Source organism: Rhipicephalus microplus, unplaced genomic scaffold, assembly GCF_043290135.1.
Source record: "Rhipicephalus microplus isolate Deutch F79 unplaced genomic scaffold, USDA_Rmic scaffold_75, whole genome shotgun sequence".
Taxonomy (NCBI): Eukaryota; Metazoa; Arthropoda; class Arachnida; order Ixodida; family Ixodidae; genus Rhipicephalus; species Rhipicephalus microplus.
This window is the reverse complement of record NW_027464648.1, coordinates 1,065,284-1,086,650: the sequence shown is the minus strand read 5'-3', so window position 1 is coordinate 1,086,650 and position 21,367 is coordinate 1,065,284.

Below are 21,367 nucleotides of genomic sequence, written 5' to 3'. Positions count from 1 at the left end.
GGGAGGCTGATACATCTAATGCATAGCTGAAAGATACGTTAAAAATCCATGCATAAAGAAAAATAAACCAACAGGTTGTTCCCGAGTATACAAATTGTGACTCAAACTTTCTTTTTAACACTAATTATTCATTCCAAGGTTGTGTGCACTTCTATGTCTCGTTTGCTCTATATCCTGCCAACTGCATCTACGCAAGCACTTCTTTTGCTAAGTTTCCTAATATTTGTGCCATAACAAGTGAAAAGCGGTTTCCTTGTGGCCAACATGCGTAAAAAACATTATTTCTTTAATGTGAAAGCCTGAGGTGCCTCATCAAGAACAAAAAAGTGATCGTCAGTGACCTCGGCATTCACTCGAGCGAGTCAAAGAATCATCGTAACGTGATTAGGTCATTTTATGACACGATCATGACGTCACTGTGATATAAATAACCTATCATCAGATGAGATCGAATTTAGCTCTAAGCTGGATCGACGCTGGTTGCAGTTCAAAATCGGAGTATTTGCAGAAAGCTTCGTCGGTAATGCACAAACACATCACGTGCAGGAAAGTTTACAGAGGGCACTGGGAGAGGATCACCGCGCCCCCTTCCTTCGCCGGTAACACCAAATCGTGACTGCCGCAGTATATCAGCTGGACTTTTACCTATAACGACGAGATGGCCTTAGCGTGCCGAAAGGCACCGTAAAAAAGACAAGTCTTGTGAACCATCTTGAGCAATGCATTACCCATTGCGCGTGAGAATATTCACTTTTTGCTAGGAACTGTACGGTGGCCTTCATAGCGGTTATGACTTCAGGAAATACTAATAGTTTTATGAAACTGTGGTAGGGTCATTCCAACAAAACGGGGAGTACAGCAATGAAGGGAACACGAATAATGCCCAAGATAATATGAATCCAGGATTATACCTCAAGTCTGTGCACTGGGTGATGTGCAGTTACTGATTACTGCCTACCCTAAATGACGGTTTTATCAAAGAAACATAAATGAAAGAGAAGAAAAAACTGCTGCTCATGTTTTTGTGGCACCGATTCCCTGTACTGCAGTTATCCCATATATATGCCATTCATACGCCTCTCTAGAGCTTAAGTGCGCACTGAAAGAAGAACATTAAAATGTGCTTTGCGAACAATGTGAGTGATGAAGGCTGTGTTGTCAACTTCGAAAATCCCCCTTTCTAAATCCCTAAAATAACGCACGTCCCGGGAGGTGAGTGTAGAAAGTGTCCGCGAATGGCCACTGCACTGTTCTCTTCAAGGCACAAGTATGCCATAAATGTACTCTCCTTGGTTAAAGAAACGGAGTACAACCAAAAAAAAAACCCTTGCTCACTGTGCGCAATGACCATAATAAATTCTTCTGAATGGGGGTATGAGGCCATGCTTGCACATACAAAGAGAAATAGCAGGAGATTGGGAACTAAGGCTTTGCAGCGACAAGCCGCAATCGATCTCTCAGCTTTTCCAGTGCTTCATAAACCCATTTTTTTTCAGCTGTGAGGCTACAAAACAGAGTCGCCCAGGTCGGCATGCCATTTGTATTGCTTTTTTCTTTGTTTTAAATGTCTACAAAATTAAATAGCCGTCAGGCCGAGAAACAATGAGTGGCATGGAAGCCACTGGCTGCTCAGATTCAGCATTACCCTAGACAATCTGGATCCCTGAGACTGCTTGTGTTGACAGCGGGGTTGCTTGAAAACCGTATGTCTTATTCTCAAGCTTTTGCATGAAATCTCAAATGTACAAACCTATGCTAATATGCTCCCTCGACAAGTTGCACAGATCTCAAGCAAAAACCAATCAGCTGCACTCATTCAAAACAATGATACCCTAATAGCTCTGTTGCTCTGCCTGTGACTCGCTGAAAGATAGCATAACAGGCAGGCGAGCGAATCAATGATGGAATATATTATTGCGGCTGTTGCAGCCGCCGGTTCACACTGCTGCATCTCTTCATTCTCCTAGCAATATAGCGGCAATTGTGACCCGTAAACAGCGCAAAAAGCACTCATTAGTTATGTGCACTTTTTTTGCTGTTCGAAATACCACGGTCAGGGTGTAGAACGTAAGGAATTTAAATAAACGTTATCTATTGCGACTCCTTGTGATTATCACATGATTGAAAACACAGCGGTGCATCCTAGGCTTTGAAGACTTTAGATATTAAATTTACACACGAATCTATTCCTGCCCTCAGGCTTATTCAGTTTTAATCACTTTGTTTTCACGTCCTCGTTTTCATCAAGTGCTGCCAGCCACAGATATGTTGTTAAATCCGACCACTAGAATTTCGCTGTACCAAGATTCTTTTTTCTTTTGCTGATCCGCTGTGATGAAGCAGTGGTTATTGTGTTGAGATGCTGGCCCGGATGTCGTGGGTTTGATTTCGGCCGCGGCCGTCGCATTTTGATGGAGGCCCGTGTACCGTGTGGTGCACGTCGGTGCACGTTGAAAAACACCTGATGGAAAAAACGTCCGGAGCCCTCCACTATGGCGTCTCACGTAAACATGTCTTGCTTTTGGGCTGTTATTCCGCACATTTTAGTGTGAAGTTTTTTTTTAGGATTTCATGTCATCCTGTTGAATTGTACGAAAACGTCGCCATCATTAATATATAAATGCGCAGAAGAAACTCGGATAAGCATCGAAGAGGTATATTCCAGGTATGTATTTCCGCAGCTACGAATATACTGAGTATTCTTAGCACATCACTCATGGTAAGATGCAGAAGTTCTACCAGGTATGTCCCACATCCTCGCTCATACCCCCTACCATCATGGCCTAATCGTAACATAGCACCCTGAGCTAGCCTAAAGGCCAACAATGAGTCATATAAGGAGAACAAACAGACAATAATGCCAGCTAAAATATAGGGCATCTTATTAGAAATAATTGTATAGTAAATGTGAAAAAAATAAAAGTGACGAAAAGATAACCTGCCACCGGCAAGATGTGAACCTGCTATCTTTGAATAACGCGCCCGATCACTCTTATTCATTGGTCGCAGTTTCGGATTATGCCGGTGGCAAGTTATCTTTTTGTCCACTTTTCTTTCCTCACCATTACATTACAATTACTTCTAACATTATCCCCTATATATTGCCTGTAATTATTGTTTGTTACGTCTTAGTAATATTATTTCGAACAAAGAAAATGAGCCCTTAAACTTACACTTTCCTTCAATAAGTCATGCTGTCACGTCAAGCAAGCAGGAAACCAGACGAGAAGCTTCCAGCTAGTACAAATACTTTAGGAGGGTAACAGAGCTTCTAGGTACTGTGACACGACGGTAGTGCTCTGGTAATAAGAGGTGTCAGCACGGCCCGAGATGGAAGCGTGAATGCCCTGGCGAGACTCGGCAGCACCGAGGCCTACAGTAAATCTTAGAGAATGGGTGCTTTATGGAGCAATAGCGATTCTTATCTATTCAAGTGAGGGACCTGTAATCTGCACAGTGGCATTAATGGCGACAAACCTCCATACCTTTCTTTGCCTAGGAAAGATCGCTGTGGCATTACGTACGTGCGCGGCGCGCCGATGACCACCACAGTTGCATCATAGCAGTGCCATACCGGGACTGCGCATTGCCACAATCATCGTTGTTCATCAAGGCTGCAGACACAGGCGAACTTTCAGTAATTACTTTAGCCAACCAAAAGGGTTGTGAGAGACTTGCGGACATACGGCGGATCACTTTACACATGTCGTACCCGCCTCTCGTGCAATTGATTAGGAGCTTTAACTTCCGTCTTCACTGTATGTTTCAGTTCCTTTGTTTCTGAATAATTCGTAGTACGCTTAGTCGAACGTGAGCGAGTAAGGTACAATGATTACAGCGCGCTGCTTGGCGAAAAAAAATATCGCCAATTAGTTCAAGTTGTGTCTCTGACCAAAGAATTTTATCCCGTTAGACAAGGCTAAGCTGCAGTGTAACGTACAAAAAATAAGAATAGTATAATGCTAAAAATAAAGGCTTCTTGTCATGTCGCACATTGTTCAGGTAAATATTTTGCTTCCTGATTCACAAGCCGAGAGCTGTTATTTCATGCTTCTGTTAACATGAACCTCATGTTTACATATATTCGAAGAAATAAATAATAGAGAAACGTGAGATTGCTGTTTCGTATACTTGTTCGCTTCGTGAGAACAGCATGTAGTGCTGCCAAAGGGACACTGAGCGTGATATCAAAATAAGAAGCTCACTTACGCACTCTTGCAACAGCTGAAACAATGCTTGCCCACGAATGTCCAATTATGTGACACTACATAAACAACAAAAAATTACGTAAAACATATGAGTCAGCACGTCACCCTAGTCTACACATGTTATCGTTCCGTCGTTTCAAAACAATCATTTTGCAAGCGTACAACACTCTATACGCTTCTTCAGATCAAAAGCGACTTGTTTACTTTCCCAACTAGAAGCAACTGTATAACGCTTTTGATTCGCAGCCCTCATGCCTCACATTCGACAAAGTACCGAGCGAACTAAAACAAGGGCGTACGCTTCTGCAAAATATAGGAGTGTATGCCTCGCTTGTCGTGAAAAATTAGGTATTAAATTTAATTGACTTTGAGTTTCCTTTTCAATAATTTTACGAAGAAAAAAAGAAGGCAAGCGGTGATTGACGTGCACATCTAGGTGCACCAAAGAAATGAGTGGAAACGACGCAAATTAAAAGCAACAACGCTAAAGACATTCTTTCGCAGAAATCGTGGTGTCGTTGTTTGGGGGTGAAAAGTTGCGCATTGTCCGTGACCGGAAATTCGAGAAAATATGCAAATGAATAAATTACCAAACCTTTTTGGTTCAAATGACAACCAAACCCACAGTTTTTACGCGGCAAGCCAGTGCTTTAATACAAATATCATTGCTCGAAGCCTAATATTAATAAAAAAAGACTACATGAATATCATATAGTGGGATTAATTTATTTAACGCGTATGGGAAGGTAAAAGCGTATAATCGCGCCAGGCATGGATACATGTGACGCAACGCTTATTTGATTTGGCAAACTAATTACAAAGGTCTAAAGTATACTTCACCATCACAAGTTGCAAGAGCATCAACAAAGCGAGTAGCTGCGTAGGTTTGCGTGTTCCCTTGCGCGCACGTGTGGTGAACACTTCGCAAATTGTCAAAAGGCCGAATTGTGGCGTAGTAGGTACAGTGCAACTGTACTTTCAATTGCCCCCCCCCCTCCAACCCTCTACCATAGTGACGTTCTAAAATACCGTAGTTACGCGCACAGTCATTTATTTCCTTACGGCTATGTATAGGCTAGCACCAACCGTGTGCTCATATTTGGGTGCACGTTAATGAACCCGAGGTGGTCGAAATTTCCGGAGGCCTCCACTACGGTGTCTCTCATAACTATACGGTGGTTTTGGGACGTTAAACCCCACATAGCAGTAGAGGCTAGCACTAAGAAAAGAGGGTGAAGATAGGCTAGCAGTTGACAAAACGATGCGCATGAGGTCCGAATAAGCTATCGCGTTCTACGTTTGAAGGCAAATATCAAACCTAGTTCAAGTTTTTTTTTAACTACGGTAAACCTGAGGCACCTATTCAGCAGATTACAGCTCTAGTATTTCATCTTTCGCTAAACCTTTCATTTTCGGTGGTTGCGCCCTCTTGCCTGGTCGCAATGCATACAGAATTTAAGTACCATATAAACGATAGTGAACTCGCACATGTGCAATCACGAACACACGCTTAGCGATAAAAAGTTTCCCCTATTCAAGTATATTAAAGTTCCAGGTAGACAATTTTGCCCTTTAAAATTTTTTATTCAGGCAGGAACATATGAACATCAATAGAAAAGCCTGATTTCTTTACTGTTTCTTCACTGCGTGCTTGGAAGAAGTGTTCAAACAGCTACACTGGAAACATGGGCGTAGCTAAGGGGGGGGGGGGGGTGTTGTCTTCACCGATATTGTTACGAGGTTGGTTGCTTCTGAGCGAGATGTATTTGCAGAGTAAAAACTACAGGCAAGAGACACAATGGCTGATTGGCCCAGTCGCGCGCCTGTCAGTCGCACCTCTTCCTTTTCTTCCTCTCCGTAGCAGGACCCCCGGGCGTTGGAGCGCCGTCTCGGCGAGAGTCCGGAGAAGTGCGACAGAAGTAGGGTTTCAAGCGCGAAACATGGACAATGTCAACTAGTGACGAACTTGGTGACGTATTGGAGTGCAATGGCGCTATCTCGTAGGTTACGTCGCTAACTTGACGTAAGACTAGGTAGGGTCCGGCGTATCGGGACAAAAGTTTTTCGGAGAGACCTACACGGCGACACGGTGACCAGAGGAGCACGTGGTCACCTGGGGCAAACGTTATATTTCGATGCCGGTGGTCGTAGCGGGCTTTTTGCATATCCTGTGACCTGGTGAGGCGAGACTGGGCAACTTGACGAGCCATGTGAGCCCGATCAATGGCTTCGCGCGCGTACTCGGAAGGAGATGGCACGAGAGGCAAGGTGGTTTCAAATGGCAATATGGGGTCGCGACCATATAAAAGATAAAAAGGCGAGAATCCCGCAGTGTCATGTCGAGAGGAGTTATATGCGAAGGTCACATAGGCCAACGTTGTATCCCAGTCTCGATGATCATCGGAGACGTACATGGAAAGCATCTCTGTGAGCGTGCGGTTGAGACGTTCAGTTAGGCCATTAGTTTGTGGGTGGTAGGCGGTAGATAGCTTATGGGCTGTAGCACACGATCGAAGGAGGTCATCGACAACTTTGGACAGGAAAGAGCGGCCGCGGTCCGTAAGCAGCTGTCGGGGTGCACCATGGTGTAAGATGACGTCATGAAGAAGAAAATCCGCGACGTCAGTGGCGCAACTGGTTGGCATGGCCTTTGTTATCGCGTAACGGGTCGCATAATCTGTGGCGACGGCAATCCATTTATTTCCTAGTGTCGTCGTCGGAAAAGGGCCAAGAAGGTCGAGTCCCACGCGATGAAATGGTTCAGAGGGGACTTCAATTGGGTGAAGATATCCAGCTGGCAGCAAAGAAGGTCTTTTCCGGCGCTGGCAGAGGTCGCAAGTGGCGACATATCGACGTACGCTGCGGTACAATCCAGGCCAGAAAAATCGACGTCGCACGCGGTCGTATGTGCGGGAAACGCCGAGGTGTCCCGCTGTTGGTGCGTCGTGAAGTTGTTGAAGTATGGCAGGCCGTAGATGACGAGGGATGACAAGCAGAAGCTCAGGGCCTTCAGTGGTGACGTTGCGGCGGTAGAGGATGCCGTCATGCAGCACGAACATACGGGATTCAGCGTCATGGCTGTCAGACTGGATGGCGTCGATGATAGTGCGCAATGACTCATCCCGTCGTTGTTCGATGCGCATATCGCTGACGTCTGTAAACGCCATTACTCTGCTCTCCAGGTCAGGCGCAACGGGATCAGGAGGATCTACCGGATATCGAGAAAGACAGTCTGCGTCCTTGTGCAAACGGCCAGACTTGTAGCTGACGCTAAACGAAAATTCCTGAAGCCTCAGAGCCCAGCGAGCCAGACGTCCAGTCGGGTCCTTCAGAGAAGTCAGCCAACAGAGGGCGTGGTGGTCCGTAACGACAGTGAAAATGCGACCATATAAATATGGCCGAAACTTGGCGACGGCCCAAACTAAAGCTAGACACTCTCTCTCGGTGATGGAATAATTCATCTCCTGGGGAGAAAGCAGGCGACTGGCGTAAGCTATCACGCACTGTCTACCGTGGTGCCGCTGAGCGAGTACTGCGCCGATACCGTGGCCACTGGCGTCGGTGCGAACCTCTGTGGCAGCAGAAGGATTAAAGTGGGCAAGTATGGGGGGCGTAGTTAGGTAGCCGATGAGAGCGGCGAACGCTTGAGCCTGCTCAGGGCCCCATGAGAATGTGGTATCCTTCTTTAGCAAATCTGTCAGTGGCCGGGCAACGTCAGCGAAGTTTTTCACAAAACGGCGAAAGTAGGAACATAAGCCGACGAAGCTACGGACGTCGGATGTAGAACGGGGCACTGGAAAGCTACGGACGACGCGGATCTTTTCGGGATCTGGTTGGACACCATCGGCGTTTACAATATGGCCCAGAATGGCAATCTGACGGTGACCAAATTGACACTTCTTGGAATTGAGTTGTAGCCCAGCTGTTCTGAAGACTGCGAGAATTGCAGCGAGACGGGTCAGGTGGCTATCGAAAGTAGATGAAAAGACTATCACATCGTCTAGGTAACAAAGACAAGTAGACCACTTGTAACCACGCAGGAGAGAGTCCATCATTCGTTCGAATGTGGCAGGGGCGTTACATAGTCCAAAAGGCATGACCTTAAACTGGTATAAACCATCTGGTGTAATGAAGGCCGTCTTCTCGCGGTCCATTTCATCGACAGAAATCTGCCAGTAGCCGGACCGGAGATCTATAGACGAGAAGTATGTAGCCCCGTGTAGGCAGTCCAACGCGTCATCGATGCGTGGTAGCGGGTACACGTCTTTTCGTGTGATCTTGTTTAGGTGGCGATAGTCAACGCAGAAGCGCCATGTACCATCTTTTTTCTTCACAAGGACGACAGGGGAGGCCCAAGGACTACTTGATGGTTCTATGACACCTTTGTTGAGCATTTTGTCCACTTCTGCTTGGATAACTCTACGCTCAGTGGGGGAGACACGATAGGGGCGTCGGCGAATAGGACTGGCGTCACCAGTATTTATACGGTGCTGAACAGTGGATGTTTGCCCTAGAGGTCTGTCGTTGAAAGAAAAAATGTCGGTATATGACGCGAGAAGGCGATGGATGTCATTGGCTTGCGCAGGGTTGAGGTCGGGTGCAATCATCTTCGAGAAACGATCTGGCCGAGAACAGGTGCTGTTCGCTACTGGAGACTGAAGTAAATCAATCTCGGTGGTGAGCGCTGCTATTTCGAATTCGTCAGCATTAGATACGCTGGCCAAGAACATGCCACGAGGAAGCACTTGAGGGCACAAGCTGAAATTGAGAAGTGGAAGCGAGGTACAATTGTCAGTAACAGTCACAAGCGTATGGGGAATGGCAATGTTGCGGCTCAAGAGGACGTCGGCGAGAGGAAGGAGGACATATTGACCATCGGGAACTTGGGGCTGTGCGGTCAAAACGACGAAGGTGGCTGCCTGAGCTGACAGCCGCACATCCTGAAGAGAGCACAGGCGCGGCGGGGCAGTGGGGGGGTCAGCGACTATCTGAGGCAACTCTAGCTGAAGAACGCCTGTAGCACAATCGATCAGAGCAGAATGATTCGACAAGAAGTCCAGGCCTAGGATAATGTCATAAGGGCAGTGGTCAATCACGGCTAAAATGACAGAAGTAGTGTGGTCCTTTATACGTAAGCGGGCAGTGCACAGACCGAGAACCATCGGCGTGCCGCCATCGGCCACACGGAGCATTTGTGCAGCCGCTGGTGTCAGAACTTTCTTTAAACGTGTGCGTAGGCTTGAACTCATGACCGAAATGCTTGCGCCGGTGTCGACAAGTGCTTGTACAGGTTCGCCGTCTACTTTAACGTCTATTACACTTCGTCTGGTGGGAACGGAAAGAGGATTTGCTGCGGAAGTCGTCAATGCAGCACCACCTCCGGGGGCTGCATTTCTCAGTTTTCCGAGACAACGCGGCCGGAAGCCACGGGGGACGAGAAGCGCCGTGGCTGCGGCGAACGGGACGATGGGCGACGTGTTTGCGGCGATCGAGACTGGTGCCCACGTGGTGAAGGCGAGCGGCTGTACCAAGTGTTCCGAGAATGGTCAATGGCATTGGGCTCTTCGGCAGGTGGAAAGGTGCGGGCGGTATCGTCGAAACGGGTCATATTGGTCGTTGCGCGATGTGCCGAGGACCATGTGTTGCGGCAGTAACGGGCAATATGTCCAACGCGGTGGCAGTTGAAACATATAGGGCGGTCATCTGCAGTTCGCCACTCAGCCGGGTTGCGAGTACGTGGAGAAGACCGTCGGTCGGAGAAGGGCATCACGAAAGGGCGTTCGCTGACTCTAGGCGCGGTGACATGGCACACGGAATGCACTCCGATGTTTTCAAGCTCCCGGCGCACGATGGCTTGAACAAGAGGAACAGTAACAGGAGTGGCATCGGTACTGCGCGAATAGAACGCCGAGGGCGCCATAGCTTCCAGTTCACGACGAACAATGCGTGTAAGGTCTCCCGGCGGCGATGCACGTTGTGGTGTTGACTGGTCCTCGCAAGTAGATGTTGCAGCGGTGTTTGGGAGTCGAGCGAATGTTTGTAGAATGCGGCGACTTTTCACTTGCTCGAACTGACGACACTCTTTGATGATCGCGTCTACGGTGGAACAGCCCTTGCACATCAGGAGATTGAACGCGTCGTCGGCAATCCCTTTCAGAACATGTCCCACCTTGTCACCTTCTGTCATGTCGCTTTCGGCCTTTCGGCAGAGGGCCAGCACGTCTTGAATGTAAGCGAGGTATGACTCCGTAGGGGATTGGGCACGGCAGGCCAATTCCTTTTTGGCGGCGATCTTCCGACTGGCGGTTTTGCCAAACACCTCCCGCATCTTTGCTTTGCATTGGTCCCAGCTTGTGAGTTCTTCTTCATTGTTCTCATACCACACCTTGGCCGTGCCTCTCAAATAGAACAGCACATTAGCCAACTGAAGTGTGGGATCCCATCTGTTCGGCACACTCACTCGTTCAAACATGGCCAGCCAATCGTCAACGTCGACGCCATCGGTTCCGCAGAATGTACCGGGATCCTTGAGAGGCGTGAAAACGTACGGTTGCGACGCCATGTTCGTCGGAGACGCTGACGTTGACGCGGAGGGCTGAGCATTGGCCATGGCTGGAAGGGCGATGCGACGTCCGCTGCGGAGCTCCGTTGCCTGATGGTTACCCAGCACCTCTCACCAATATGTTACGAGGTTGGTTGCTTCTGAGCGAGATGTATTTGCAGAGTAAAAACTACAGGCAAGAGACACAATGGCTGATTGGCCCAGTCGCGCGCCTGTCAGTCGCACCTCTTCCTTTTCTTCCTCTCCGTAGCAATATTTTTCAGTTTGACTTGAGTCCACGCACACATACAAACACCCGCATGAACCTACATAGAAAGAGGTTGAACCCCTATCTCCTTACCCCCTCTTCCCCCCAAAAAATTTTGACTCGCCCTTGATTGTGAAGAAGCAGGAAGCATGGTTAACAGAGAATTGCTCAACAGCCTATTTTTCGATGATCACCCAGGGTTCTTCTTAATTGATACAAGAAATTTCCGGAAAAGTTGAATTAAGAGTTAAACCGAAAAAATATCAAAGTAGGCCTCAAAATGAATACTATAGAGACAAAAACAATGTTACAAGGCCTGACTGCTGGAGTGTATTGCCGTGTATACAAGAATATGTATACCTATGACAATGACCAACAGGGCATCCAACTGAAGATAACGAAATGCACCGAACAATACGAATAAGCTGGAAGGTGCCCCCTATGCACTGTAAAATACCTTCAGCTAATCTATCATAGTCATTGGCACGAAAAGCCTACAACTACTGCCTAATGGCTAAGACTTGATAATAACAAAACAGGCAGAGTTACTGTTTAAAACTACTCAGCGTGCAATGTAACGCAAATTGACAGGAATAACTAAGTTTCCAGAGGATCCAGGGCAAGAATATGTAAGGGAATGAACAAGAGGTAACAGATACCGTAGTTGATAATAATGTAAGGAAATTAATCTTAGGATGGTCATGTATTACGTAAAAAAGAAAGCTGCCAAACAGTGAGAGAAACCTAATGGTTATAAGGTAAGGCAATTGCAGTTTGGAGGAATACCGAGAGATATAACAAATGACGAAATTAAAAAGTTCACAGCAATGAAACAGCATGAGCTCGCACTGGATAAATTAACTGGAAATAGTAGGGAGAGGCCTTAGTTCTGCGGTGGGCTGAAGGAAAAAATGATGGATAATGATGAGGACGATGTTTATTGTGATGATTGCATTCTCTAAAGAATCCACTAATGCAAAAACGAACAATGAGCGGTATGCAAAAAGGAGATACGCCTGATTCTATATTTCGTGGTCTAAACTAAATTTTGTTCGCGTTTTCGTTGTAAGAAATTGGCAATATGAGATGTTGGGCCTAATGTTCCAATTTTTTTTGGAACAAGGCAATTTTCAAGCCCATTGAACAGCACGAAGTTTCATTAAGGACACCCGAGAGGGATTTAGCTCAATCATAGATTGTGAGCTTGAAGCACAAATATCTAGATTTTTTTTTTGGTCTCTTCAGGACACCGTTTGATCTGAAACCAATTTGCCGTGTTTTCGGAACAATGAACACAACTTTTCGCGATTGTCTTGTACGAAGCAAATTTTCAGAGGTTTTTTTTTGCCTGGCATTGTCTGGATATGAAGAAATCTTACATTTTTTCACGTTACTTTCAATTACGTACGATTGAAAAATACTACAATATTAGAAAATCTTGGGCTTAGGTAAACAGCAGGATTCATTCTAAAGAATCACCATCCAAGCACTCTGTACAAATGGTTAACCAGCCAGAGCTGAACCGTGCACCCGCGGTGTTTAGCAGTTGGTTCAGCCCGATGTGGGACTGAAGCCTTTTGCGATTATCGGTTACATCGTCGTGCTTCTTAATACCGTTAGACACACAATAGGCTAGGGTTAACCGCAGTATTTATTTCACATGCCGCACATTGTGCCTTGCATGATCTTGGCTATGGGGAAGTGTAATGAACGGTTAAATTCATTCCGCAATGTGGTAATCTCAGTGGTTGTTCTCGAATCACAGGTGGTCACAGACGTCGCAGCCGAAGCCAATGTGGCGCTGGGGGGAAACTCCCCCCGAATACGGCGTTCGCCCCGGTGATAGGGCTTCTGAAATTATGATATTGATGCCGCAACACTCGTTGTTGCAAGCGTCTGATATCACGAGCCCATTCGGCGGATGATGATGAATGAAACGAAACTATGGGCCATCTTCCCGAAGGGAATCCTGATAGGATGCGAAGCACCAGTGATGTCCTAGCGTTCACCCCTTTAAAACAGGTGTCAACGCGGTGGCTGGAAGAACGGTTTGAAGCAAAACTCGGTGTAGCGTGTACTCGTGTAAACATTTTTTTTAAACGCAGACAGAAAAGGCGGGACGCGTTGAAGAAGCTTACACTCGGCTTCCTTGGCTCGTGTCTCGTCGGTGTTAGGCGCGCCCCGTCGGTACTCTCGAATGCGATCGGTGTTCTTGACACGCACCTCGTCGATGTCGCTGCTCTTCCATTGCCAACTTTTGCGTTAGGCTTCCTTGGCTCACGCCTCGTCGGTGTTGATGTCGCCATTCGTGAACGCGATCAGTTTCGTTAACCTTTGCAACGCCAGCAAAAGCCTTGTAAGGTACGTGCACACTAGCGGAAAGTATGCCGCGGGGACGTCCCGTGCGTCAGCGCGATCACGCGGCAAGCAGTGGCGCACTGTCCACGTGTTCGGCGCCACGAGATTCCCGACACGCGCAGTGCGTGCACCCGTAGGCTCACGGCTTTTTTTCGCCGACAGATGGAGAGATATGGCGCGGGTGAGATGATGCACACTTGAGGAGTGGGCTCCAGCATTGCGTCAGAGAGAGAGCTGACACGCAGCTAGCGCGCGGAAGGCGAGGGGTAAACACGTTACCGAGCACTGTTAGGAGGGCGTGAGCTACTTGGCACTGCTCCAACACCTGCGGCGAAGGGAGGGGTGTGAATGGAGGGACTGCGTTACACGGGCTAGTCAAAATCTGAAACGTTTACAGCGAAAGGTCTTATGCGATCACAACTCGGGTCACACGCAGTTGCATGTTGTCCACTGCCGCCGTCGCTGCTGCCGCTGGTGTCCGTAACCACATCGCGCGAAATTTGTAAAAAAGAAAACCTTGCACTAAAGACATAGTGGGACTTGAACCCAGGTCCCCTAGGTGCCAGCTTAAATTTTAACACTGAGTTACACCGGTGCTTGTAACTTGTGACCAAACTTGACTTAGGCAGGCCAAGCACCGATGGCACAGTGGGGCTTGAACCCGGATCCGCTGGGTGCCAGCCCAGTATTCTACCACTAAGCCACTCCGGAGCTTTTTTTCTTTAATGAATAAAATTATCACCAGTAAAGTACACAGAACATACTTCATCAGAAGTCAGGCAAACACACACAAGCGTTACGAACGGGAAGCCATTCCGGAACGGGGTCAAAACTCTCAACAACACTGCGCACTTCACTTGAGCAGCTGCTTCTTGGAAGACAGATCTCGTCGACCGTGGTGGCTCAGCGTGTCTATCGATCTTGCGACTTTTCCATAATGAATAAAGTCCCAAAACAAAAACGGGTCGTAAGTATTATCAGTCAGACTCTTTTTGAACGGAAGGAACCTAATATCATGAGCTGTGATTGGAAGTTCTTTTCTTAACGTTCTTTGCAGAATGTCCGAAAAATAAAAAGCGTCTCGACAATGAATAAAACAATGCTCTATAGTCTCAGCTTGGTTGCAGAGTCTACAATTCACGGTCCAGGGTACGTATATTGATTTTTCATTCAGCCACGTGTTCCGTGGCAGCGTGGAAGTGTGCAGTTTAAAAAAAAAAGTTTTAGCTGAAGGAGATATACACATTCTACGTACACGAAATAATACATCGTGACCAGGCAGAAGCGAATATGGCTTTCAATAAACAGGTCCGGGGAAAAGGTTATTCACAAGTGCAGCGGTTAATTTTGTTCTGTAACTAGTATACAAATACTCTAAGGTAAACCTGGATTTCAAAAAAACTGATTTTTATTAGGAATCCCGGAACGGCAATTCCTTTGCAACGCTTGTTGTGACAGGAATAAAAGGAAGTTGGTAATATAGACGGTTACGAAGAACCGCTAATAGAAATGGGTGACACACATCCTTGAAGTAAAAAAATCGCAACACCAACTGTCACACGAACAAGTGTACAAGGCCGAGGCCACCCTTTTCAAGTGAAGAAAAAAAAAAGATTGTCTCTTCTCATGGGTTCCCAGGAAGAGCTCCAAATAAAGCAGGCAAATATCCTATGAAAGGCTTGAATGTGCATGCACGCGAGAGCAATGCAACACCTGCAGAATATAAATAAGCTTTGATACAAGGAATATATTGCACGTTTTCACTCTGGCAAAAATGGAAAGCTCCCGTCCATGCCATGTTGCCACCTTTCGGCGGATCGTTGTTATCGCAGCGGTCCAGTGTGGGCCACTGTTACGATAGTTATCGAGAGGCACACCAAGGTATTTCATAGGAGTCGCATTCCAATGAATATTTGCGAATACCGAAGGAGTTTCGCCCCACATGCCTAGCCAGAGTCCACTACTTTTATCAAAATTCATGCTGGCGCCAGCGACTTCACAGAAACGTAAAGTAGTGTTGACTGCTTCTTGAACGCTGGGTTTATCAGTGCAAAAGAAGTCAATGTCATCTGCATAAGCTAGAACTTTAACTTCTTCAGCATCATATCAGTAGCCTCTGATGCTAGACTTCAGAAGCACACTTAAACATAATGGTTCCAGATAAATTGCAAAAAACAAAGGGAGCAGCGGGCAATCCTCACGTACAGATGAATTTAACTCTATTATATTGGAAAGTGTGCGATTTACAATTGGCCTAGTTGTGCACTTCTTATAACAGAGTGAGATGCCATTGTATAGCACATCACCCAACTGCAGGTGTCTTAGGAGCCGGAACAAAAAAAGCATGCTGTACCTTATCAAATGCTTTTGCAAGGTCTATTTGAAGGAGGGCTACTTGGTCCATGCTACCATCAATACACTCAAGAACTGAACGTGCAATATGAATGCTTGTCTGTATAGAGCGACAACGAATTTCACATGTTTGGTGGTCACCTACACATTTAGTAATCACTGTTTGTAGCCGATTTGTCAACAATTTAGCAAATATTTTGTAGTCAACGTTACATAACGATCTGGGCCTATATTCGTTAACTCTCTTTAATGCGTCAGGATCAGCAATTTTTGGGATTAATGTTGTATGGCACTGATAGAAAGAAGGAGGAAGTTCACCACGGTCATAAGCCTCTTTAAAAAGTTGCTCAAAGAAAGGTATCAGATGTTCCTGAAAAGCTATGTAAAATTCGCCACTTAGGCCATCTGGGCCAGGAGTTTTGTTTTTCTGCAACGTTGTTTTTGCAAATCTAATTTCCTTCCTTGTTATTGGTTCATCTACATAGAGTCTATCATCATCTTGTAACTGAGGCACAAGGGCAATGAAGTGGTCAGCTTCTTCCTCAAAATTCTCCTTAGGCTCAGCTGCGGTGAACAAACATTTGTAATAATCTTCAGATGCGGCTCTTATTTCACACGTCTCTGTGCAAAGGGAACATAGCGACTAAATTTGCAGTATCTGTTTAGAAAGTGCATATCCCTTTTCATCCCCGAGGGATTTTTTAGTGGATTCCTCTTCAGTCAAATGGGTGACACGGGAACAAATTTTTGCTCCTCTGTATAAATCTGCATCATGTTTTTGTATCTGTGCTCGGATCACATTTATCTCGTCCTCGTACAATCCCGGCTGTTGACTTTCAAAAGTATGGAGCTTATGAAGTAAATCATAAAGATAGCGTTTTTCGGCATTTTTTCTTTGCGCTATTTCGCATGAAATACTAGCTGCCTGATACTTGACTCTTTCTGTGAACCTTTCCCATTGAGCGAAAATTGGCAGCTGTCGACACTGTGTTACCTCTTGTACCGATTTTTTTACTATTTTAACAAAACAATCTTCGCGCAAAAACTGTACGTTAAGCTTCCATAGTTCCCAGTTTAGAGGAGTTTTACGAAAATTTTCAGGACGCCAAAAAACAGTGACCAAGCAATGGTCTGTAAAAATTATGGGCTTTACAGCATAATTATGAATGTGAGACCATAAGCTTAGAGATACATATACACGGTCAAGCCGAGCATGAGAGATACCTTGAAAGTGCGTGAACCTCACCGAGGAAGGTGCATGCGCTCCCACAACTATTAAATTGTGGTCATTCAATAGTTTCTGCAGTAAGGCTGCACTTGCATCATAACGATTTCTTATATATGAATGATCTCTCGCGTCATAAACACAATTGAAGTCTCCAAAAGCTATCAGTTCTCTCAGTGTTTAGCAGCGAAGTTAAAGAAAGGAAAAGAGAATTTCTTTCATTCACTTTGGAGGGAGCATAGACACAGATAAACCTCCAATAATGGGAATGAAAAAATAAGTCGCAACAAATGAGGCGTCCTTCCCCATCAGCATGTAGTGACACTAAAATATGATTCAAGTGCTTTCTAACTAATAAAAAGCATCCAGCGGATGCACCACGTGCTGGGCTGATGTGTAAATTGTAATCTCGAAAAACTTCCAGTGCAAGATCGGCGTCACGAGCAGCGGGAATTGTAGTCTCTTGCACTGCAAGCACATCAATGTTGTACTGGTCAAGCACGTGGCGCAACGGCCACCGACGCCCTACATTCCTCTAGCCACGTACTTTGAGTGTCGCTACACACATTGGAAACGTTAGCGTGGTAGCCATTTTGCTATCTTGAAACTTTTGTAGGTCCCCTTTAGCCACAGGGCAACCTGTGGCTTTACCTCCTTTGCACTTTTTAGGAGCACTTTCCTGAGGATGCTGGCATAGGCGGTGCGTCTCTCGGTCCCCGAAGAAGGTGACATGTGGACCACTTGAAGACTCTTGCTCTGTCGTGTCTGGCGCACTCGTTGTTGCTTAATCGGTGACCGGTTCCTGACGCTTCCTTGTTTGACCACTATCCATTCCTTCTTGTTCCTCATTGTCAGGAAGCTTGTCTTTCAGGTCTTCCAAGTAGTGTTCTTCTGCACCATTGAATTCATTTATGCTTTCACTGGTGTCGTTAGCGCTCTTATTTTGCGGGCCAAGGGTATCCATGGACAAGTGTTCAGCTTCCTTTAAGGCACCTACTGCGCCTTCCGCTGCTTCTCCTGTCGCATCAACTACCCCAGTGACATCCATAAGATGATCCACAGGTTGCTCTTCTGTGCCTTGGATAGAACGAAGTTTGTTGGCATAAGTCGACATGCAGGCATCCAACGAGTGACCAAAACGCTGGCACTGCAAGCACCTTGGTGTTTTGCACTGTCGACGTACATGCCCCACTCACTTGCACCGAAGACACAGTGGACGCCTACCAGGAATAAGTACAAGGCATTCGTGGCCATAGATTGACATAAGGTGTGGTATTGAGCTCATAGTGATGGTGTCCTTGAGCTCCAAGGCAACGTCCCCATATGTTTTCATCCATTGTTCCATTTCTGCACATCTCCATGCCTCTCTTTCAACGGACTTCACAACGCCGTAAGCTTGGAACGCCTCTTCAACACGTCGCGATTCAAGACGAGGCGGAAGCCAAAAAAGTTTCAGCTTAATATTCTTGGTCTCCGGATTTAGCACCATGTACTCCAGCCATTTTACATGGAGCTCACCACAAAATACGAGTTTCTGTTTCGCTATGCTGCTTGCACATGTAACCATCCATACATGGCTCATTTGATACTGGCCAACTCCTATAATGTCCACTGTGCTCACCACTTTAAGCAGCGCCTCACGGAAGTCTGGGGCACGATACGGCCTACCACTCAATTCGGCATGAAGGGAAACGGAATTCAAAACTTTGTTACCTGTTGGAAGACGTGGCAGGACGACTTTATAGCTTGAGACTTCATCATAAAACGGAGTCGGTGATCCTCGGCCATTGGCCGATACGCTGTTACCAGAAGAGAGCATTTTAGAACGCAGCCGATCGGTGGGACTTTTTCTTCCGGTGCTTGTGACTTGTTGCCAAACTTGCCTTAGGCAGGCTTGATGTCGAGAAAGCAATCGCGTTAATACGAAATGTAGAGCGTTTTACAACACCGAAAGAACAACAATTTGTCGCACAGTGCGATTAGCGTAACAAGTGGGCCAATTAATTCTCCAACGCATTACAAAAGCTTGTTCTTTTTTCTATATTAACTGTGGCTCATACCCACTTCAGCCATAATTCCTCATCGTCATCAGCCACTGCATGAACAATTGACACAAAGTTTCTTGCAAGTATTTAGCTGATACTGCGCTTCTCAGAAGAATGATAAAAAATTGCATAACGAATGTCGGCTTACTACCCAAAAGTTTATTATTATTACCCTAGTGGGTAACATGCAAGTGTGTTTGCAGTAGTTACCCAATAAGTGTTTTAAAAAGGCGCGGAAAAGCCGCTCCCCCAGCTTTCGCTTGAACTGTGCTGTGCCCACCGCGAAGGCCTGGCGTTTTATTTTCTTAGAAGGGAACTGCGGACAATTACCTGTTAGATGGCCATCAGCCCGATATTGACGGCGACCTGTGTGACCCACTCCAAGAAACTTGTTAGGATCACTGGGCCTTCGCTAGTTAACACGGCCTCTCGGAACTCGGCTGGGAGGCTTCATGAGAAACGTTGCGCGCGGGCTTGGTTCAACGGCTCCAACAACGCACTCAGAAAGCAGCCAGTGGTGCACGTGCTTATAAACAACGCTAAGACCGGCGTGAGTGATAGAGCAGCCAATGGAGACTTGAAATGACACCGCTGTGGAACGGTTTTCGGTTTGTCATTGCGGAATATAGATTTTGCTGTAAAAACAGGGCACGCAAGCATGAACACAAGAAAGAATTCAAGGCACCACTAACACGGACTAATAGCTGAAGTTCACAGCATTTCTGGTGTCCTGACATCCTTCTTGTGTCCTTGCTTGTAAGCACTGTCTTTTAAATTATTACTAACTACGCGTCTCATCTCTCTGTCTTTCCAAATAACAAGAGCTCGAGTGCAAGGCGGATGCTCCGGGAAAATACACCAATGAGTAGGAAAAGCCAATGGGACTTTTTTTTCTTTTGCCCACAAAATTTGGAAAGACTGCGAAATGGTGTACGATCGGGTAACGATGCACAGAAGTCCCAAGCAGGACACAGTGCGGGTGCGATATCTATCTTACGTCGGTTATGTGAGGGCAAATCTCGGCCCAGTGTTGCCGCTCAGCCGTTGAACCTCGCCGGCAATAGCGGACTTGTTTTGCCACCGTTCCTCCAATATTGGGTCTTCAATGGCAACATCGGGTTCGGTTTACTGCCGTCCCAGCAATACAGCAGTCCAGTGGCTTTCATCGGCCAATAACAACACTGATTTGCCATTCTTCAGCCTATGGTGGCTGAGCCCTTGGCTTTTCCCAGCGAAAATTTGCCCAATTTAGATGTTCTTCAGCCGATGTCTGTTGCGTCACATAGCTTTCAGCGACTGATATTGGGAATAGTTTTACATCATTCAGAGTGTGGATGTCTAACTAGACGACGAAGGTAAATGACACGTCCAAGCATTACAATCGGGACATGCATGTCATGTAAAACGTGACTACACGATAAGCTCATATCATGGTCGCAGCTGTTTTACTAGCTTCACATATACCAATTTTGCTGTTACGTGACGCGAATAGATGACGAAGGTGTATGACTGGTGCAAACATGATATTCATGACATGTGTGTCATGTAAGACTATGATTACATACCATGCTCATGATGCACTCGTGGCCGTTTCGCTAGCTTCAGATATACCAATTTTTTGGTATAACACGACGTGAATGGACGATGAAGGCAAATGACACGTCTAAACATGATAATCGAGATATGCGTTGCATGTAAAACATGGCTACATGCTACGCTCATAGTGCGCTCGAGAATATTTCGCTAGCTTCACATATACCAAATAAGGTGTTACGTGAAGTGAATGAATGAGGAAGGTATCTATATATGACTGGTGAAGCATGCTATTCAAAACATGCGTGTCATGTAAGAATGTGACAACGCCCCGCCGTGGTGGTCTAGTGGCTAAGGTACTCGGCTGCTGACCCGCAGGTCGCGGGATCAAATCCCGGCTGCGGCGGCTGCATTTCCGATGGAGGCGGAAATGTTGTAGGCCCGTGTGCTCAGATTTGGGCGCACGTTAAAGAACCCCAGGTGGTCAAAATTTCCGGAGCCCTCCACTACGGCGTCTCTCATAATCATATGGTGGTTTTGGGACGTTAAACCCCACAAATCAATCAATCAAGAATGTGACAACATGTAACGCTCATGATTTGCTGCGATCTGATGAGGTGCTCAAATATTTACCAATCCTACAAAAAAAAGAAGCCTGTTCTAAGATTATGTAGACGCGCGCGTTTATCGCTTCATTTTGACTTGTCCTACCAGCAGCGGAACGTAAAATGCCTTTCTCGCTGCACTTATGAAGTCGGTTGAGTGAAGCGTGATGTACTGCAGGCAAGCAGACCTTGTCTCGGCAAATGCACTCGTCAAAAACACGATGTCTATGCA